Raw genomic sequence first — 22,678 nt, forward strand, 5'->3', positions numbered from 1 at the left:
TAGCATACATGAAAGCGTGATGCAATTTCTGTGGCTACATTTGTTGCACGTCATGCACAGTAAGAGTGTTTCTAACACCAAATAAAAAGTCAACAATTAGCGATCACGCCTTCTCCTCAGTTAACCCACTGAAACCCTTGCTGTTAACAGTTGTTTACTGCGTGCTTTAGGAGCACCTACATATCGTGTCGGTTCTTTCAGCTTTATTCATTAGGTTTTCAAAGGCATAAGCAGAGCACCAGAGGTGCGAAGGCAAAGTGTGTGGTTATCTGAAGAATTGATGTCCATGGCAGCGGGGCCAAGCGATTTAGCGTTGTTATAGTACCAGGAAAGGAGAAGCGGCACTTCGCCTCTGCCGCGCAGGCACAAGGCGACGTGCGGCAGACGCCGGAGTCGGCAGGTTTCGAACCTGCGCGGGGAAGCCCCAACGCATTTCGAGCCCATCGCCTTAACCACTCGACCACGACAAAAGCGAGCCCGCCGCCGCCGCATTCCTCCTATAATCAAACACGGACTGCGAGGTGGCTGCGGATACCTTTTTAAAGTTGCTCTCCGTTAAAAAGAAAATACCTTTCACAAGATACGTGCCGGCAGACAGACACGCCTCAGAGGGTTTAAGGCTGGCTTCACGTTCAAATGATAAAGTCCCCCCGTCCGGATGTCAAAATGCAACTTTGGCAGACAGAACAAACATCAACAAACCACAAATGTGGACAAGGATTTTACAAGCTGCACCACACTGCACTTTCAAAAGCATTTACGTTCGTCTTAGACGCAGGACTTGCCTTTGATTTGCGCGCTTACGAACGCCATGGAAAACGAAACAAAACTAAAGCCCTCAGCTCCTGCACGTGATTATAATGCCGTTACGTGTCGAAGCAGTAATTTACGTCATCCTACCACTGCAACACGGGGAATAGAGAGAAATGAGCACACGCTACGAATCGTCTCAATCACTCCCTAGAGTCGTAAGGCGCATTGAAGGGTGCACCCCCATCATTAATCGTTGCGCCTCTGTGAAAGGAAAGCTCTTGGGCAGTCTTTGAAACAGCTCGGATGAAACACTTGATTGCTTCCATGTGCATCTGGAGCCCACTTCTTATTTTCACTTCACGCCGCCCAAAGCATTTCTAAAACAGGAGATTCGCGTTTGGGAATGCGCCCTGCCCTACAAATAAAACAGGTCTACGGGTCTGAAACCTGCTCCACGGAAAACAGCTCTGTTGCGCTTTTGATCAAAGGGAGATTCGCTGTTCTTACTTTTTGATGACATAACACCCAAAGGGGCTTCTTTGGAGCTGGATTCCAACCAGCATCCTTAAGTTTCTTGGCGGTATCCTTTACAGTCCTCTGTTCGGTCGACAAGGGACTGAAGGGGGCAGCTCTCCTCACACATACAGTGCAATGTACTGTAGTGTTCCCCTTCATTGAATTCGCAGTTCTGCATCAGACCTCTAACTCGTTTCCTTAGCTTGGATTTAAGCCACGAAGCAGGCTTCTACTGTATAAGGAATCACAAACTATTTGAGAGGCCACCATCCCAGGGGGAACTGACAAAGTCTATCCCTAAACACCTAGCGCGGTCTCTCGAGAGACTGTCAAAAATCGCTTTCTCCGTTTGCGTTGCAAGTAAGTGAAAACGCGGTCTCAACCCAGAGCCACTTGGCAGCAGCGACACGTAAATACCGTTACTGTTACTGCTCGATACCGACGTTAGCCTACTATACCATGTTCAGCCACCGCTAGAAAATGCACGGCTCTAGAACCGGAGCAAACGACAGGAGGGCCAACGCCGAACGGGCACACGTGTCAGACATGGAGCGCGACGAGAATGGGATTCGAACCCAGGCGTGCAGAGCACAATGGATTAGCAGTCCATCGCCTTAACCACTCGGCCACCTCGTCGAGGGATCTGGGCTGTCCGGACATGGGTTGGCGCGCTCCAGGTGATCTTTTTCTTTTTTTTCCCCCGTACTCGAGGGTCATTTTCCTGTTCCACATGCGATTTCAACATTTTCCTTGGGAGATGTCAAGCCAGCAAGCCACTGCTGTGGTTCAGTGGCCAGTGTGGAGTTCAGTGGCCCTCTTGTACACAGAAAGCACATTGAGCTCCTTGGACATGAAAAGTTCCAGATAAAAGCCATTTGTCACCCTTTCTCTTGGTGTTGATGTTGCTATTATATGTAAAGGTGGCAACTTGCTCAGCGAGCAGGCGGAGCACACACCGAATGCAGATGTGTCTGAGTGGTGTGTCCAAGTGGCTGTCAAAGGACAGCTCTCCTGGGGCGCCGTGGCTTAGTTGCTTAAGGTGCCTGTCTAGTAAACAGGAGACCCTGGCTCCGAATCCCAGCGGTGCCTTTTTTGTTCTGTCTTCTCGAACAGAACTGGTCATTATGGACAACCGCCTACGGCTAGACTTAATTAAATGCAAGCATTCATTTCCTGTCTTGAACAACTTGTTTTTCTTATAATGGATGCAACTTGCAAAACATGAAATACAAACCTTGCTAATCAGCACTCGCGGCTGGCAAAAAAAAAAAAGAAGTCAGCAATGTTTTTTTCTTTAACCTTAACCCTTCTAATGGAGAAGAGTTAAACGACCGAGTCTATGCAGCTTAAACGGTGCGCACGTCGGGTTCTTAGCTGAAAGGGTGGTAAATCACGCTCACCCCAGTCCTTAATCTTTTAAAGAGGATACAAAATTGAACCTAGTCGCCACATCACATACATCCTGTTCAACGATAAAAAGGTAACGTCTATCCTCACTCCAGAGTCAATCTCATGTTGAGGGCATACTTTTTTCCACTTTACCATGAGTCGGGCTCGGCTGCACAGAGGCGAGAGCAGAGCAATGAGGTCACGGGGACAGGGGAGTCACACGCTGGCTGTTTGAACACGCGGAAGATCACTGAGGGATCCACAGTATGTGGACCCTCCGTGCGCCATCAGTCCGCACTCCGGACTCTGAATCCTGCCATCCGAGTTAAGATCTCGGCGGAACCTGAGGCGCATTTCCTTCTTAAAACGTAATCTGGTGAGCATTTCTAGAATCGTACTTGTATAGATGCAGCCTTTAATGTGTTGCTAGGTTAAAATTGATGACTTCTTGAACTTCAGTAGGCAACTGCCCTCTTGATTTCGGATTTAATTTCTTTATTACAGGGGCACTTTTATGAAGACAGAGTCATGTTCAGGTACTTTGCTTGATGGAGGAAGCTCATTTCGGACTCTGTGATCTGCTCACCTGGAAAGGTCTGCTGTACTACTACAAGAGAGAAGTAGAGTCTGGAAGAAGGGACAATTTTATAATGCTTTGGAAGATAATGTTTTTTTTTTTCTTTGAAATCGAAATGAATCAGAATATCAGTGCAAAAGACAGACTCTTGGTTTGGTTTAAAGAGATATGGTTTTAAAACAGACAAAATGTAGAAAACAGGTGTTTCTCACTTTGGTAAAGAATGGACCGGGGGTAATATTTTACTAGTTGCAGTGCTGATCTCACTGGGTTACAGTCCTGCAGTGTCACACCGGGGCCAGTGGCGCAATGGATAACGCGTCTGACTACGGATCAGGAGATTGCGGGTTGGACTCCTGCCTGGCTCGGGTCGTTTTTAAACGCATCGGGCTACTCCCTAAGTAGTCTGTGCTACTTACTGCATTGCAATCGTACCCAGTAAGAGATTTCCTTCATGTAAATGAACTGCACCTGACAGCTTTAGAAAAACACCTGGGCTCAGTACGGTGCTGAGAGCTCAGCGTTGCTGTTCTAATTAGCACGCACTGCATCGGCTATGAGCCCGAACTTTTCAATTATTCCGATCAGTAAGTCAACACGTAGTCCACATGAACGGTAGAAATATTCTCTTGTCTGTCTCTTGTTTGTATAGAACTGAATGTCCCTGACAATGTACTGTTAGTTTTAATTGAAGAACGGCACTTGTGTTCAAATATACCAGACAAGTTTATGTAACTGCTCATGCGACACTCAGTTGTAATTAGTCAAGAAATAAAGTCGAACAACAGCTGCGGGTTTGATTCTGAACGTATGAGATTGCAGCGCCTTTTACTTCCATTGACAAATGACAGAGATTCGAAGAGAGATCCTTCAGACCAGCAAGCAAACCCACGGCTATTTCGGTTTTCTATCTAGGCAACGTTGGTGTCTGCAATAGCATACATGAAAGCGTGATGCAATTTCTGTGGCTACATTTGTTGCACGTCATGCACAGTAAGAGTGTTTCTAACACCAAATAAAAAGTCAACAATTAGCGATCACGCCTTCTCCTCAGTTAACCCACTGAAACCCTTGCTGTTAACAGTTGTTTACTGCGTGCTTTAGGAGCACCTACATATCGTGTCGGTTCTTTCAGCTTTATTCATTAGGTTTTCAAAGGCATAAGCAGAGCACCAGAGGTGCGAAGGCAAAGTGTGTGGTTATCTGAAGAATTGATGTCCATGGCAGCGGGGCCAAGCGATTTAGCGTTGTTATAGTACCAGGAAAGGAGAAGCGGCACTTCGCCTCTGCCGCGCAGGCACAAGGCGACGTGCGGCAGACGCCGGAGTCGGCAGGTTTCGAACCTGCGCGGGGAAGCCCCAACGCATTTCGAGCCCATCGCCTTAACCACTCGACCACGACAAAAGCGAGCCCGCCGCTGCCGCATTCCTCCTATAATCAAACACGGACTGCGAGGTGGCTGCGGATACCTTTTTAAAGTTGCTCTCCGTTAAAAAAAAAATACCTTTCACAAGATACGTGCCGGCAGACAGACACGCCTCAGAGGGTTTAAGGCTGGCTTCACGTTCAAATGATAAAGTCCCCCCGTCCGGATGTCAAAATGCAACTTTGGCAGACAGAACAAACATCAACAAACCACAAATGTGGACAAGGATTTTACAAGCTGCACCACACTGCACTTTCAAAAGCATTTACGTTCGTCTTAGACGCAGGACTTGCCTTTGATTTGCGCGCTTACGAACGCCATGGAAAACGAAACAAAACTAAAGCCCTCAGCTCCTGCACGTGATTATAATGCCGTTACGTGTCGAAGCAGTAATTTACGTCATCCTACCACTGCAACACGGGGAATAGAGAGAAATGAGCACACGCTACGAATCGTCTCAATCACTCCCTAGAGTCGTAAGGCGCATTGAAGGGTGCACCCCCATCATTAATCGTTGCGCCTCTGTGAAAGGAAAGCTCTTGGGCAGTCTTTGAAACAGCTCGGATGAAACACTTGATTGCTTCCATGTGCATCTGGAGCCCACTTCTTATTTTCACTTCACGCCGCCCAAAGCATTTCTAAAACAGGAGATTCGCGTTTGGGAATGCGCCCTGCCCTACAAATAAAACAGGTCTACGGGTCTGAAACCTGCTCCACGGAAAACAGCTCTGTTGCGCTTTTGATCAAAGGGAGATTCGCTGTTCTTACTTTTTGATGACATAACACCCAAAGGGGCTTCTTTGGAGCTGGATTCCAACCAGCATCCTTAAGTTTCTTGGCGGTATCCTTTACAGTCCTCTGTTCGGTCGACAAGGGACTGAAGGGGGCAGCTTTCCTCACACATACAGTGCAATGTACTGTAGTGTTCCCCTTCATTGAATTCGCAGTTCTGCATCAGACCTCTAACTCGTTTCCTTAGCTTGGATTTAAGCCACGAAGCAGGCTTCTACTGTATAAGGAATCACAAACTATTTGAGAGGCCACCTTCCCAGGGGGAACTGACAAAGTCTATCCCTAAACACCTAGCGCGGTCTCTCGAGAGACTGTCAAAAATCGCTTTCTCCGTTTGCGTTGCAAGTAAGTGAAAACGCGGTCTCAACCCAGAGCCACTTGGCAGCAGCGACACGTAAATACCGTTACTGTTACTGCTCGATACCGACGTTAGCCTACTATACCATGTTCAGCCACCGCTAGAAAATGCACGGCTCTAGAACCGGAGCAAACGACAGGAGGGCCAACGCCGAACGGGCACACGTGTCAGACATGGAGCACGACGAGAATGGGATTCGAACCCATGCGTGCAGAGCACAATGGATTAGCAGTCCATCGCCTTAACCACTCGCCCACCTCGTCGAGGGATCTGGGCTGTCCGGACATGGGTTGGCGCGCTCCAGATGATCTTTTTCTTTTTTTTCCCCCGTACTCGAGGGTCATTTTCCTGTTCCACATGCGATTTCAACATTTTCCTTGGGAGATGTCAAGCCAGCAAGCCACTGCTGTGGTTCAGTGGCCAGTGTGGAGTTCAGTGGCCCTGTTGTACACAGAAAGCACATTGAGCTCCTTGGACATGAAAAGTTCCAGATAAAAGCCATTTGTCACCCTTTCTCTTGGTGTTGATGTTGCTATTATATGTAAAGGTGGCAACTTGCTCAGCGAGCAGGCGGAGCACACACCGAATGCAGATGTGTCTGAGTGGTGTGTCCAAGTGGCTGTCAAAGGACAGCTCTCCTGGGGCGCCGTGGCTTAGTTGCTTAAGGTGCCTGTCTAGTAAACAGGAGACCCTGGCTCCGAATCCCAGCGGTGCCTTTTTTGTTCTGTCTTCTCGAACAGAACTGGTCATTATGGACAACCGCCTACGGCTAGACTTAATTAAATGCAAGCATTCATTTCCTGTCTTGAACAACTTGTTTTTCTTATAATGGATGCAACTTGCAAAACATGAAATACAAACCTTGCTAATCAGCACTCGCGGCTGGCAAAAAAAAAAAAGAAGTCAGCAATGTTTTTTTCTTTAACCTTAACCCTTCTAATGGAGAAGAGTTAAACGACCGAGTCTATGCAGCTTAAACGGTGCGCACGTCGGGTTCTTAGCTGAAAGGGTGGTAAATCACGCTCACCCCAGTCCTTAATCTTAATCAGCGAATAGGTAACGTCTATCCTCACTCCAGAGTCAATCTCATGTTGAGGGCATACTTTTTTCCACTTTACCATGAGTCGGGCTCGGCTGCACAGAGGCGAGAGCAGAGCAATGAGGTCACGGGGACAGGGGAGTCACACGCTGGCTGTTTGAACACGCGGAAGATCACTGAGGGATCCACAGTATGTGGACCCTCCGTGCGCCATCAGTCCGCACTCCGGACTCTGAATCCTGCCATCCGAGTTAAGATCTCGGCGGAACCTGAGGCGCAGTTCCTTCTTAAAACGTAATCTGGTGAGCATTTCTAGAATCGTACTTGTATAGATGCAGCCTTTAATGTGTTGCTAGGTTAAAATTGATGACTTCTTGAACTTCAGTAGGCAACTGCCCTCTTGATTTCGGATTTAATTTCTTTATTACAGGGGCACTTTTATGAAGACAGAGTCATGTTCAGGTACTTTGCTTGATGGAGGAAGCTCATTTCGGACTCTGTGATCTGCTCACCTGGAAAGGTCTGCTGTACTACTACAAGAGAGAAGTAGAGTCTGGAAGAAGGGACAATTTTATGATGCTTTGGAAGATAATGTTTTTTTTTTCTTTGAAATCGAAATGAATCAGAATATCAGTGCAAAAGACAGACTCTTGGTTTGGTTTAAAGAGATATGGTTTTAAAACAGACAAAATGTAGAAAACAGGTGTTTCTCACTTTGGTAAAGAATGGACCGGGGGTAATATTTTACTAGTTGCAGTGCTGATCTCACTGGGTTACAGTCCTGCAGTGTCACACCGGGGCCAGTGGCGCAATGGATAATGCGTCTGACTACGGATCAGGAGATTGCGGGTTGGACTCCTGCCTGGCTCGGGTCGTTTTTAAACGCATCGGGCTACTCCCTAAGTAGTCTGTGCTACTTACTGCATTGCAATCGTACCCAGTAAGAGATTTCCTTCATGTAAATGAACTGCACCTGACAGCTTTAGAAAAACACCTGGGCTCAGTACGGTGCTGAGAGCTCAGCGTTGCTGTTCTAATTAGCACGCACTGCATCGGCTATGAGCCCGAACTTTTCAATTATTCCGATCAGTAAGTCAACACGTAGTCCACATGAACGGTAGAAATATTCTCTTGTCTGTCTCTTGTTTGTATAGAACTGAATGTCCCTGACAATGTACTGTTAGTTTTAATTGAAGAACGGCACTTGTGTTCAAATATACCAGACAAGTTTATGTAACTGCTCATGCGACACTCAGTTGTAATTAGTCAAGAAATAAAGTCGAACAACAGCTGCGGGTTTGATTCTGAACGTATGAGATTGCAGCGCCTTTTACTTCCATTGACAAATGACAGAGATTCGAAGAGAGATCCTTCAGACCAGCAAGCAAACCCACGGCTATTTCGGTTTTCTATCTAGGCAACGTTGGTGTCTGCAATAGCATACATGAAAGCGTGATGCAATTTCTGTGGCTACATTTGTTGCACGTCATGCACAGTAAGAGTGTTTCTAACACCAAATAAAAAGTCAACAATTAGCGATCACGCCTTCTCCTCAGTTAACCCACTGAAACCCTTGCTGTTAACAGTTGTTTACTGCGTGCTTTAGGAGCACCTACATATCGTGTCGGTTCTTTCAGCTTTATTCATTAGGTTTTCAAAGGCATAAGCAGAGCACCAGAGGTGCGAAGGCAAAGTGTGTGGTTATCTGAAGAATTGATGTCCATGGCAGCGGGGCCAAGCGATTTAGCGTTGTTATAGTACCAGGAAAGGAGAAGCGGCACTTCGCCTCTGCCGCGCAGGCACAAGGCGACGTGCGGCAGACGCCGGAGTCGGCAGGTTTCGAACCTGCGCGGGGAAGCCCCAACGCATTTCGAGCCCATCGCCTTAACCACTCGACCACGACAAAAGCGAGCCCGCCGCCGCCGCATTCCTCCTATAATCAAACACGGAATGTGAGGTGGCTGCGGATACCTTTTTAAAGTTGCTCTCCGTTAAAAAAAAAATACCTTTCACAAGATACGTGCCGGCAGACAGACACGCCTCAGAGGGTTTAAGGCTGGCTTCACGTTCAAATGATAAAGTCCCCCCGTCCGGATGTCAAAATGCAACTTTGGCAGACAGAACAAACATCAACAAACCACAAATGTGGACAAGGATTTTACAAGCTGCACCACACTGCACTTTCAAAAGCATTTACGTTCGTCTTAGACGCAGGACTTGCCTTTGATTTGCGCGCTTACGAACGCCATGGAAAACGAAACAAAACTAAAGCCCTCAGCTCCTGCACGTGATTATAATGCCGTTACGTGTCGAAGCAGTAATTTACGTCATCCTACCACTGCAACACGGGGAATAGAGAGAAATGAGCACACGCTACGAATCGTCTCAATCACTCCCTAGAGTCGTAAGGCGCATTGAAGGGTGCACCCCCATCATTAATCGTTGCGCCTCTGTGAAAGGAAAGCTCTTGGGCAGTCTTTGAAACAGCTCGGATGAAACACTTGATTGCTTCCATGTGCATCTGGAGCCCACTTCTTATTTTCACTTCACGCCGCCCAAAGCATTTCTAAAACAGGAGATTCGCGTTTGGGAATGCGCCCTGCCCTACAAATAAAACAGGTCTACGGGTCTGAAACCTGCTCCACGGAAAACAGCTCTGTTGCGCTTTTGATCAAAGGGAGATTCGCTGTTCTTACTTTTTGATGACATAACACCCAAAGGGGCTTCTTTGGAGCTGGATTAAGTTTCTTGGCGGTATCCTTTACAGTCCTCTGTTCGGTCGACAAGGGACTGAAGGGGGCAGCTTTCCTCACACATACAGTGCAATGTACTGTAGTGTTCCCCTTCATTGAATTCGCAGTTCTGCATCAGACCTCTAACTCGTTTCCTTAGCTTGGATTTAAGCCACGAAGCAGGCTTCTACTGTATAAGGAATCACAAACTATTTGAGAGGCCACCATCCCAGGGGGAACTGACAAAGTCTATCCCTAAACACCTAGCGCGGTCTCTCGAGAGACTGTCAAAAATCGCTTTCTCCGTTTGCGTTGCAAGTAAGTGAAAATGCGGTCTCAACCCAGAGCCACTTGGCAGCAGCGACACGTAAATACCGTTACTGTTACTGCTCGATACCGACGTTAGCCTACTATACCATGTTCAGCCACCGCTAGAAAATGCACGGCTCTAGAACCGGAGCAAACAACAGGAGGGCCAACGCCGAACGGGCACACGTGTCAGACATGGAGCGCGACGAGAATGGGATTCGAACCCAGGCGTGCAGAGCACAATGGATTAGCAGTCCATCGCCTTAACCACTCGGCCACCTCGTCGAGGGATCTGGGCTGTCCGGACATGGGTTGGCGCGCTCCAGATGATCTTTTTCTTTTTTTTCCCCCGTACTCGAGGGTCATTTTCCTGTTCCACATGCGATTTCAACATTTTCCTTGGGAGATGTCAAGCCAGCAAGCCACTGCTGTGGTTCAGTGGCCAGTGTGGAGTTCAGTGGCCCTGTTGTACACAGAAAGCACATTGAGCTCCTTGGACATGAAAAGTTCCAGATAAAAGCCATTTGTCACCCTTTCTCTTGGTGTTGATGTTGCTATTATATGTAAAGGTGGCAACTTGCTCAGCGAGCAGGCGGAGCACACACCGAATGCAGATGTGTCTGAGTGGTGTGTCCAAGTGGCTGTCAAAGGACAGCTCTCCTGGGGCGCCGTGGCTTAGTTGCTTAAGGTGCCTGTCTAGTAAACAGGAGACCCTGGCTCCGAATCCCAGCGGTGCCTTTTTTGTTCTGTCTTCTCGAACAGAACTGGTCATTATGGACAACCGCCTACGGCTAGACTTAATTAAATGCAAGCATTCATTTCCTGTCTTGAACAACTTGTTTTTCTTATAATGGATGCAACTTGCAAAACATGAAATACAAACCTTGCTAATCAGCACTCGCGGCTGGCAAAAAAAAAAAGAAGTCAGCAATGTTTTTTTCTTTAACCTTAACCCTTCTAATGGAGAAGAGTTAAACGACCGAGTCTATGCAGCTTAAACGGTGCGCACGTCGGGTTCTTAGCTGAAAGGGTGGTAAATCACGCTCACCCCAGTCCTTAATCTTTTAAAGAGGATACAAAATTGAACCTAGTCGCCACATCACATACATCCTGTTCAACGATAAAAAGGTAACGTCTATCCTCACTCCAGAGTCAATCTCACGTTGAGGGCATACTTTTTTCCACTTTACCATGAGTCGGGCTCGGCTGCACAGAGGCGAGAGCAGAGCAATGAGGTCACGGGGACAGGGGAGTCACACGCTGGCTGTTTGAACACGCGGAAGATCACTGAGGGATCCACAGTATGTGGACCCTCCGTGCGCCATCAGTCCGCACTCCGGACTCTGAATCCTGCCATCCGAGTTAAGATCTCGGCGGAACCTGAGGCGCAGTTCCTTCTTAAAACGTAATCTGGTGAGCATTTCTAGAATCGTACTTGTATAGATGCAGCCTTTAATGTGTTGCTAGGTTAAAATTGATGACTTCTTGAACTTCAGTAGGCAACTGCCCTCTTGATTTTGGATTTAATTTCTTTATTAGAGGGGCACTTTTATGAAGACAGAGTCATGTTCAGGTACTTTGCTTGATGGAGGAAGCTCATTTCGGACTCTGTGATCTGCTCACCTGGAAAGGTCTGCTGTACTACTACAAGAGAGAAGTAGAGTCTGGAAGAAGGGACAATTTTATGATGCTTTGGAAGATAATGTTTTTTTTTTCTTTGAAATCGAAATGAATCAGAATATCAGTGCAAAAGACAGACACTTGGTTTGGTTTAAAGAGATATGGTTTTAAAACAGACAAAATGTAGAAAACAGGTGTTTCTCACTTTGGTAAAGAATGGACCGGGGGTAATATTTTACTAGTTGCAGTGCTGATCTCACTGGGTTACAGTCCTGCAGTGTCACACCGGGGCCAGTGGCGCAATGGATAACGCGTCTGACTACGGATCAGGAGATTGCGGGTTGGACTCCTGCCTGGCTCGGGTCGTTTTTAAACGCATCGGGCTACTCCCTAAGTAGTCTGTGCTACTTACTGCATTGCAATCGTACCCAGTAAGAGATTTCCTTCATGTAAATGAACTGCACCTGACAGCTTTAGAAAAACACCTGGGCTCAGTACGGTGCTGAGAGCTCAGCGTTGCTGTTCTAATTAGCACGCACTGCATCGGCTATGAGCCCGAACTTTTCAATTATTCCGATCAGTAAGTCAACACGTAGTCCACATGAACGGTAGAAATATTCTCTTGTCTGTCTCTTGTTTGTATAGAACTGAATGTCCCTGACAATGTACTGTTAGTTTTAATTGAAGAACGGCACTTGTGTTCAAATATACCAGACAAGTTTATGTAACTGCTCATGCGACACTCAGTTGTAATTAGTCAAGAAATAAAGTCGAACAACAGCTGCGGGTTTGATTCTGAACGTATGAGATTGCAACGCCTTTTACTTCCATTGACAAATGACAGAGATTCGAAGAGAGATCCTTCAGACCAGCAAGCAAACCCACGGCTATTTCGGTTTTCTATCTAGGCAACGTTGGTGTCTGCAATAGCATACATGAAAGCGTGATGCAATTTCTGTGGCTACATTTGTTGCACGTCATGCACAGTAAGAGTGTTTCTAACACCAAATAAAAAGTCAACAATTAGCGATCACGCCTTCTCCTCAGTTAACCCACTGAAACCCTTGCTGTTAACAGTTGTTTACTGCGTGCTTTAGGAGCACCTACATATCGTGTCGGTTCTTTCAGCTTTATTCATTAGGTTTTCAAAGGCATAAGCAGAGCACCAGAGGTGCGAAGGCAAAGTGTGTGGTTATCTGAAGAATTGATGTCCATGGCAGCGGGGCCAAGCGATTTAGCGTTGTTATAGTACCAGGAAAGGAGAAGCGGCACTTCGCCTCTGCCGCGCAGGCACAAGGCGACGTGCGGCAGACGCCGGAGTCGGCAGGTTTCGAACCTGCGCGGGGAAGCCCCAACGCATTTCGAGCCCATCGCCTTAACCACTCGACCACGACAAAAGCGAGCCCGCCGCTGCCGCATTCCTCCTATAATCAAACACGGACTGCGAGGTGGCTGCGGATACCTTTTTAAAGTTGCTCTCCGTTAAAAAAAAAATACCTTTCACAAGATACGTGCCGGCAGACAGACACGCCTCAGAGGGTTTAAGGCTGGCTTCACGTTCAAATGATAAAGTCCCCCCGTCCGGATGTCAAAATGCAACTTTGGCAGACAGAACAAACATCAACAAACCACAAATGTGGACAAGGATTTTACAAGCTGCACCACACTGCACTTTCAAAAGCATTTACGTTCGTCTTAGACGCAGGACTTGCCTTTGATTTGCGCGCTTACGAACGCCATGGAAAACGAAACAAAACTAAAGCCCTCAGCTCCTGCACGTGATTATAATGCCGTTACGTGTCGAAGCAGTAATTTACGTCATCCTACCACTGCAACACGGGGAATAGAGAGAAATGAGCACACGCTACGAATCGTCTCAATCACTCCCTAGAGTCGTAAGGCGCATTGAAGGGTGCACCCCCATCATTAATCGTTGCGCCTCTGTGAAAGGAAAGCTCTTGGGCAGTCTTTGAAACAGCTCGGATGAAACACTTGATTGCTTCCATGTGCATCTGGAGCCCACTTCTTATTTTCACTTCACGCCGCCCAAAGCATTTCTAAAACAGGAGATTCGCGTTTGGGAATGCGCCCTGCCCTACAAATAAAACAGGTCTACGGGTCTGAAACCTGCTCCACGGAAAACAGCTCTGTTGCGCTTTTGATCAAAGGGAGATTCGCTGTTCTTACTTTTTGATGACATAACACCCAAAGGGGCTTCTTTGGAGCTGGATTCCAACCAGCATCCTTAAGTTTCTTGGCGGTATCCTTTACAGTCCTCTGTTCGGTCGACAAGGGACTGAAGGGGGCAGCTTTCCTCACACATACAGTGCAATGTACTGTAGTGTTCCCCTTCATTGAATTCGCAGTTCTGCATCAGACCTCTAACTCGTTTCCTTAGCTTGGATTTAAGCCACGAAGCAGGCTTCTACTGTATAAGGAATCACAAACTATTTGAGAGGCCACCTTCCCAGGGGGAACTGACAAAGTCTATCCCTAAACACCTAGCGCGGTCTCTCGAGAGACTGTCAAAAATCGCTTTCTCCGTTTGCGTTGCAAGTAAGTGAAAACGCGGTCTCAACCCAGAGCCACTTGGCAGCAGCGACACGTAAATACCGTTACTGTTACTGCTCGATACCGACGTTAGCCTACTATACCATGTTCAGCCACCGCTAGAAAATGCACGGCTCTAGAACCGGAGCAAACGACAGGAGGGCCAACGCCGAACGGGCACACGTGTCAGACATGGAGCGCGACGAGAATGGGATTCGAACCCATGCGTGCAGAGCACAATGGATTAGCAGTCCATCGCCTTAACCACTCGGCCACCTCGTCGAGGGATCTGGGCTGTCCGGACATGGGTTGGCGCGCTCCAGATGATCTTTTTCTTTTTTTTCCCCCGTACTCGAGGGTCATTTTCCTGTTCCACATGCGATTTCAACATTTTCCTTGGGAGATGTCAAGCCAGCAAGCCACTGCTGTGGTTCAGTGGCCAGTGTGGAGTTCAGTGGCCCTGTTGTACACAGAAAGCACATTGAGCTCCTTGGACATGAAAAGTTCCAGATAAAAGCCATTTGTCACCCTTTCTCTTGGTGTTGATGTTGCTATTATATGTAAAGGTGGCAACTTGCTCAGCGAGCAGGCGGAGCACACACCGAATGCAGATGTGTCTGAGTGGTGTGTCCAAGTGGCTGTCAAAGGACAGCTCTCCTGGGGCGCCGTGGCTTAGTTGCTTAAGGTGCCTGTCTAGTAAACAGGAGACCCTGGCTCCGAATCCCAGCGGTGCCTTTTTTGTTCTGTCTTCTCGAACAGAACTGGTCATTATGGACAACCGCCTACGGCTAGACTTAATTAAATGCAAGCATTCATTTCCTGTCTTGAACAACTTGTTTTTCTTATAATGGATGCAACTTGCAAAACATGAAATACAAACCTTGCTAATCAGCACTCGCGGCTGGCAAAAAAAAAAAAGAAGTCAGCAATGTTTTTTTCTTTAACCTTAACCCTTCTAATGGAGAAGAGTTAAACGACCGAGTCTATGCAGCTTAAACGGTGCGCACGTCGGGTTCTTAGCTGAAAGGGTGGTAAATCACGCTCACCCCAGTCCTTAATCTTTTAAAGAGGATACAAAATTGAACCTAGTCGCCACATCACATACATCCTGTTCAACGATAAAAAGGTAACGTCTATCCTCACTCCAGAGTCAATCTCACGTTGAGGGCATACTTTTTTCCACTTTACCATGAGTCGGGCTCGGCTGCACAGAGGCGAGAGCAGAGCAATGAGGTCACGGGGACAGGGGAGTCACACGCTGGCTGTTTGAACACGCGGAAGATCACTGAGGGATCCACAGTATGTGGACCCTCCGTGCGCCATCAGTCCGCACTCCGGACTCTGAATCCTGCCATCCGAGTTAAGATCTCGGCGGAACCTGAGGCGCAGTTCCTTCTTAAAACGTAATCTGGTGAGCATTTCTAGAATCGTACTTGTATAGATGCAGCCTTTAATGTGTTGCTAGGTTAAAATTGATGACTTCTTGAACTTCAGTAGGCAACTGCCCTCTTGATTTCGGATTTAATTTCTTTATTACAGGGGCACTTTTATGAAGACAGAGTCATGTTCAGGTACTTTGCTTGATGGAGGAAGCTCATTTCGGACTCTGTGATCTGCTCACCTGGAAAGGTCTGCTGTACTACTACAAGAGAGAAGTAGAGTCTGGAAGAAGGGACAATTTTATGATGCTTTGGAAGATAATGTTTTTTTTTTCTTTGAAATCGAAATGAATCAGAATATCAGTGCAAAAGACAGACTCTTGGTTTGGTTTAAAGAGATATGGTTTTAAAACAGACAAAATGTAGAAAACAGGTGTTTCTCACTTTGGTAAAGAATGGACCGGGGGTAATATTTTACTAGTTGCAGTGCTGATCTCACTGGGTTACAGTCCTGCAGTGTCACACCGGGGCCAGTGGCGCAATGGATAACGCGTCTGACTACGGATCAGGAGATTGCGGGTTGGACTCCTGCCTGGCTCGGGTCGTTTTTAAACGCATCGGGCTACTCCCTAAGTAGTCTGTGCTACTTACTGCATTGCAATCGTACCCAGTAAGAGATTTCCTTCATGTAAATGAACTGCACCTGACAGCTTTAGAAAAACACCTGGGCTCAGTACGGTGCTGAGAGCTCAGCGTTGCTGTTCTAATTAGCACGCACTGCATCGGCTATGAGCCCGAACTTTTCAATTATTCCGATCAGTAAGTCAACACGTAGTCCACATGAACGGTAGAAATATTCTCTTGTCTGTCTCTTGTTTGTATAGAACTGAATGTCCCTGACAATGTACTGTTAGTTTTAATTGAAGAACGGCACCTGTGTTCAAATATACCAGACAAGTTTATGTAACTGCTCATGCGACACTCAGTTGTAATTAGTCAAGAAATAAAGTCGAACAACAGCTGCGGGTTTGATTCTGAACGTATGAGATTGCAGCGCCTTTTACTTCCATTGACAAATGACAGAGATTCGAAGAGAGATCCTTCAGACCAGCAAGCAAACCCACGGCTATTTCGGTTTTCTATCTAGGCAACGTTGGTGTCTGCAATAGCATACATGAAAGCGTGATGCAATTTCTGTGGCTACATTTGTTGCACGTCATGCACAGTAAGAGTGTTTCTAACACCAAATAAAAAGTCAACAATTAGCGATCACGCCTTCTCCTCAGTTAACCCACTGAAACCCTTGCTGTTAACAGTTGTTTACTGCGTGCTTTAGGAGCACCTACATATCGTGTCGGTTCTTTCAGCTTTATTCATTAGGTTTTCAAAGGCATAAGCAGAGCACCAGAGGTGCGAAGGCAAAGTGTGTGGTTATCTGAAGAATTGATGTCCATGGCAGCGGGGCCAAGCGATTTAGCGTTGTTATAGTACCAGGAAAGGAGAAGCGGCACTTCGCCTCTGCCGCGCAGGCACAAGGCGACGTGCGGCAGACGCCGGAGTCGGCAGGTTTCGAACCTGCGCGGGGAAGCCCCAACGCATTTCGAGCCCATCGCCTTAACCACTCGACCACGACAAAAGCGAGCCCGCCGCCGCCGCATTCCTCCTATAATCAAACACGGACTGCGAGGTGGCTGCGGATACCTTTTTAAAGTTGCTCTCCGTTAAAAAGAAAATACCTTTCACAAGATACGTGCCGGCAGACAGACACGCCTCAGAGGGTTTAAGGCTGGCTTCACGTTCAAATGATAAAGTCCCCCCGTCCGGATGTCAAAATGCAACTTTGGCAGACAGAACAAACATCAACAAACCACAAATGTGGACAAGGATTTTACAAGCTGCACCACACTGCACTTTCAAAAGCATTTACGTTCGTCTTAGACGCAGGACTTGCCTTTGATTTGCGCGCTTACGAACGCCATGGAAAACGAAACAAAACTAAAGCCCTCAGCTCCTGCACGTGATTATAATGCCGTTACGTGTCGAAGCAGTAATTTACGTCATCCTACCACTGCAACACGGGGAATAGAGAGAAATGAGCACACGCTACGAATCGTCTCAATCACTCCCTAGAGTCGTAAGGCGCATTGAAGGGTGCACCCCCATCATTAATCGTTGCGCCTCTGTGAAAGGAAAGCTCTTGGGCAGTCTTTGAAACAGCTCGGATGAAACACTTGATTGCTTCCATGTGCATCTGGAGCCCACTTCTTATTTTCACTTCACGCCGCCCAAAGCATTTCTAAAACAGGAGATTCGCGTTTGGGAATGCGCCCTGCCCTACAAATAAAACAGGTCTACGGGTCTGAAACCTGCTCCACGGAAAACAGCTCTGTTGCGCTTTTGATCAAAGGGAGATTCGCTGTTCTTACTTTTTGATGACATAACACCCAAAGGGGCTTCTTTGGAGCTGGATTCCAACCAGCATCCTTAAGTTTCTTGGCGGTATCCTTTACAGTCCTCTGTTCGGTCGACAAGGGACTGAAGGGGGCAGCTTTCCTCACACATACAGTGCAATGTACTGTAGTGTTCCCCTTCATTGAATTCGCAGTTCTGCATCAGACCTCTAACTCGTTTCCTTAGCTTGGATTTAAGCCACGAAGCAGGCTTCTACTGTATAAGGAATCACAAACTATTTGAGAGGCCACCATCCCAGGGGGAACTGACAAAGTCTATCCCTAAACACCTAGCGCGGTCTCTCGAGAGACTGTCAAAAATCGCTTTCTCCGTTTGCGTTGCAAGTAAGTGAAAACGCGGTCTCAACCCAGAGCCACTTGGCAGCAGCGACACGTAAATACCGTTACTGTTACTGCTCGATACCGACGTTAGCCTACTATACCATGTTCAGCCACCGCTAGAAAATGCACGGCTCTAGAACCGGAGCAAACAACAGGAGGGCCAACGCCGAACGGGCACACGTGTCAGACATGGAGCGCGACGAGAATGGGATTCGAACCCAGGCGTGCAGAGCACAATGGATTAGCAGTCCATCGCCTTAACCACTCGGCCACCTCGTCGAGGGATCTGGGCTGTCCGGACATGGGTTGGCGCGCTCCAGATGATCTTTTTCTTTTTTTTCCCCCGTACTCGAGGGTCATTTTCCTGTTCCACATGCGATTTCAACATTTTCCTTGGGAGATGTCAAGCCAGCAAGCCACTGCTGTGGTTCAGTGGCCAGTGTGGAGTTCAGTGGCCCTGTTGTACACAGAAAGCACATTGAGCTCCTTGGACATGAAAAGTTCCAGATAAAAGCCATTTGTCACCCTTTCTCTTGGTGTTGATGTTGCTATTATATGTAAAGGTGGCAACTTGCTCAGCGAGCAGGCGGAGCACACACCGAATGCAGATGTGTCTGAGTGGTGTGTCCAAGTGGCTGTCAAAGGACAGCTCTCCTGGGGCGCCGTGGCTTAGTTGCTTAAGGTGCCTGTCTAGTAAACAGGAGACCCTGGCTCCGAATCCCAGCGGTGCCTTTTTTGTTCTGTCTTCTCGAACAGAACTGGTCATTATGGACAACCGCCTACGGCTAGACTTAATTAAATGCAAGCATTCATTTCCTGTCTTGAACAACTTGTTTTTCTTATAATGGATGCAACTTGCAAAACATGAAATACAAACCTTGCTAATCAGCACTCGCGGCTGGCAAAAAAAAAAAGAAGTCAGCAATGTTTTTTTCTTTAACCTTAACCCTTCTAATGGAGAAGAGTTAAACGACCGAGTCTATGCAGCTTAAACGGTGCGCACGTCGGGTTCTTAGCTGAAAGGGTGGTAAATCACGCTCACCCCAGTCCTTAATCTTTTAAAGAGGATACAAAATTGAACCTAGTCGCCACATCACATACATCCTGTTCAACGATAAAAAGGTAACGTCTATCCTCACTCCAGAGTCAATCTCACGTTGAGGGCATACTTTTTTCCACTTTACCATGAGTCGGGCTCGGCTGCACAGAGGCGAGAGCAGAGCAATGAGGTCACGGGGACAGGGGAGTCACACGCTGGCTGTTTGAACACGCGGAAGATCACTGAGGGATCCACAGTATGTGGACCCTCCGTGCGCCATCAGTCCGCACTCCGGACTCTGAATCCTGCCATCCGAGTTAAGATCTCGGCGGAACCTGAGGCGCAGTTCCTTCTTAAAACGTAATCTGGTGAGCATTTCTAGAATCGTACTTGTATAGATGCAGCCTTTAATGTGTTGCTAGGTTAAAATTGATGACTTCTTGAACTTCAGTAGGCAACTGCCCTCTTGATTTCGGATTTAATTTCTTTATTAGAGGGGCACTTTTATGAAGACAGAGTCATGTTCAGGTACTTTGCTTGATGGAGGAAGCTCATTTCGGACTCTGTGATCTGCTCACCTGGAAAGGTCTGCTGTACTACTACAAGAGAGAAGTAGAGTCTGGAAGAAGGGACAATTTTATGATGCTTTGGAAGATAATGTTTTTTTTTTCTTTGAAATCGAAATGAATCAGAATATCAGTGCAAAAGACAGACACTTGGTTTGGTTTAAAGAGATATGGTTTTAAAACAGACAAAATGTAGAAAACAGGTGTTTCTCACTTTGGTAAAGAATGGACCGGGGGTAATATTTTACTAGTTGCAGTGCTGATCTCACTGGGTTACAGTCCTGCAGTGTCACACCGGGGCCAGTGGCGCAATGGATAACGCGTCTGACTACGGATCAGGAGATTGCGGGTTGGACTCCTGCCTGGCTCGGGTCGTTTTTAAACGCATCGGGCTACTCCCTAAGTAGTCTGTGCTACTTACTGCATTGCAATCGTACCCAGTAAGAGATTTCCTTCATGTAAATGAACTGCACCTGACAGCTTTAGAAAAACACCTGGGCTCAGTACGGTGCTGAGAGCTCAGCGTTGCTGTTCTAATTAGCACGCACTGCATCGGCTATGAGCCCGAACTTTTCAATTATTCCGATCAGTAAGTCAACACGTAGTCCACATGAACGGTAGAAATATTCTCTTGTCTGTCTCTTGTTTGTATAGAACTGAATGTCCCTGACAATGTACTGTTAGTTTTAATTGAAGAACGGCACCTGTGTTCAAATATACCAGACAAGTTTATGTAACTGCTCATGCGACACTCAGTTGTAATTAGTCAAGAAATAAAGTCGAACAACAGCTGCGGGTTTGATTCTGAACGTATGAGATTGCAGCGCCTTTTACTTCCATTGACAAATGACAGAGATTCGAAGAGAGATCCTTCAGACCAGCAAGCAAACCCACGGCTATTTCGGTTTTCTATCTAGGCAACGTTGGTGTCTGCAATAGCATACATGAAAGCGTGATGCAATTTCTGTGGCTACATTTGTTGCACGTCATGCACAGTAAGAGTGTTTCTAACACCAAATAAAAAGTCAACAATTAGCGATCACGCCTTCTCCTCAGTTAACCCACTGAAACCCTTGCTGTTAACAGTTGTTTACTGCGTGCTTTAGGAGCACCTACATATCGTGTCGGTTCTTTCAGCTTTATTCATTAGGTTTTCAAAGGCATAAGCAGAGCACCAGAGGTGCGAAGGCAAAGTGTGTGGTTATCTGAAGAATTGATGTCCATGGCAGCGGGGCCAAGCGATTTAGCGTTGTTATAGTACCAGGAAAGGAGAAGCGGCACTTCGCCTCTGCCGCGCAGGCACAAGGCGACGTGCGGCAGACGCCGGAGTCGGCAGGTTTCGAACCTGCGCGGGGAAGCCCCAACGCATTTCGAGCCCATCGCCTTAACCACTCGACCACGACAAAAGCGAGCCCGCCGCCGCCGCATTCCTCCTATAATCAAACACGGACTGCGAGGTGGCTGCGGATACCTTTTTAAAGTTGCTCTCCGTTAAAAAGAAAATACCTTTCACAAGATACGTGCCGGCAGACAGACACGCCTCAGAGGGTTTAAGGCTGGCTTCACGTTCAAATGATAAAGTCCCCCCGTCCGGATGTCAAAATGCAACTTTGGCAGACAGAACAAACATCAACAAACCACAAATGTGGACAAGGATTTTACAAGCTGCACCACACTGCACTTTCAAAAGCATTTACGTTCGTCTTAGACGCAGGACTTGCCTTTGATTTGCGCGCTTACGAACGCCATGGAAAACGAAACAAAACTAAAGCCCTCAGCTCCTGCACGTGATTATAATGCCGTTACGTGTCGAAGCAGTAATTTACGTCATCCTACCACTGCAACACGGGGAATAGAGAGAAATGAGCACACGCTACGAATCGTCTCAATCACTCCCTAGAGTCGTAAGGCGCATTGAAGGGTGCACCCCCATCATTAATCGTTGCGCCTCTGTGAAAGGAAAGCTCTTGGGCAGTCTTTGAAACAGCTCGGATGAAACACTTGATTGCTTCCATGTGCATCTGGAGCCCACTTCTTATTTTCACTTCACGCCGCCCAAAGCATTTCTAAAACAGGAGATTCGCGTTTGGGAATGCGCCCTGCCCTACAAATAAAACAGGTCTACGGGTCTGAAACCTGCTCCACGGAAAACAGCTCTGTTGCGCTTTTGATCAAAGGGAGATTCGCTGTTCTTACTTTTTGATGACATAACACCCAAAGGGGCTTCTTTGGAGCTGGATTCCAACCAGCATCCTTAAGTTTCTTGGCGGTATCCTTTACAGTCCTCTGTTCGGTCGACAAGGGACTGAAGGGGGCAGCTTTCCTCACACATACAGTGCAATGTACTGTAGTGTTCCCCTTCATTGAATTCGCAGTTCTGCATCAGACCTCTAACTCGTTTCCTTAGCTTGGATTTAAGCCACGAAGCAGGCTTCTACTGTATAAGGAATCACAAACTATTTGAGAGGCCACCATCCCAGGGGGAACTGACAAAGTCTATCCCTAAACACCTAGCGCGGTCTCTCGAGAGACTGTCAAAAATCGCTTTCTCCGTTTGCGTTGCAAGTAAGTGAAAACGCGGTCTCAACCCAGAGCCACTTGGCAGCAGCGACACGTAAATACCGTTACTGTTACTGCTCGATACCGACGTTAGCCTACTATACCATGTTCAGCCACCGCTAGAAAATGCACGGCTCTAGAACCGGAGCAAACAACAGGAGGGCCAACGCCGAACGGGCACACGTGTCAGACATGGAGCGCGACGAGAATGGGATTCGAACCCAGGCGTGCAGAGCACAATGGATTAGCAGTCCATCGCCTTAACCACTCGGCCACCTCGTC

General features: G+C 47.3%; 6 non-coding genes across 6 annotated transcripts; all 6 read right to left on the reverse strand.

The window, feature by feature from the left end:
* Positions 1 to 1,823: 1,823 nt before the first annotated feature.
* On the reverse strand, positions 1,824 to 1,905 carry trnas-gcu (transfer RNA serine (anticodon GCU)). The gene has a single exon. It is a non-coding gene; the product is annotated as a tRNA-Ser (tRNA).
* Positions 1,906 to 5,992: 4,087 nt separating this feature from the next.
* On the reverse strand, positions 5,993 to 6,074 carry trnas-gcu (transfer RNA serine (anticodon GCU)). The gene has a single exon. It is a non-coding gene; the product is annotated as a tRNA-Ser (tRNA).
* A 4,020-nt stretch (positions 6,075 to 10,094) lies between these two features.
* trnas-gcu (transfer RNA serine (anticodon GCU)) lies at positions 10,095 to 10,176 on the reverse strand. Its single transcript has one exon. It is a non-coding gene; the product is annotated as a tRNA-Ser (tRNA).
* Positions 10,177 to 14,261: 4,085 nt separating this feature from the next.
* On the reverse strand, positions 14,262 to 14,343 carry trnas-gcu (transfer RNA serine (anticodon GCU)). Its single transcript has one exon. It is a non-coding gene; the product is annotated as a tRNA-Ser (tRNA).
* A 4,086-nt stretch (positions 14,344 to 18,429) lies between these two features.
* Positions 18,430 to 18,511, reverse strand: trnas-gcu (transfer RNA serine (anticodon GCU)). Its single transcript has one exon. It is a non-coding gene; the product is annotated as a tRNA-Ser (tRNA).
* A 4,085-nt stretch (positions 18,512 to 22,596) lies between these two features.
* On the reverse strand, positions 22,597 to 22,678 carry trnas-gcu (transfer RNA serine (anticodon GCU)). Its single transcript has one exon. It is a non-coding gene; the product is annotated as a tRNA-Ser (tRNA).

Source organism: Lepisosteus platostomus, unplaced genomic scaffold (genome assembly GCF_059453375.1).
Source record: "Lepisosteus platostomus isolate fLepPlt1 unplaced genomic scaffold, fLepPlt1.hap1 Scaffold_70_H1, whole genome shotgun sequence".
NCBI lineage: Eukaryota > Metazoa > Chordata > Actinopteri > Semionotiformes > Lepisosteidae > Lepisosteus > Lepisosteus platostomus.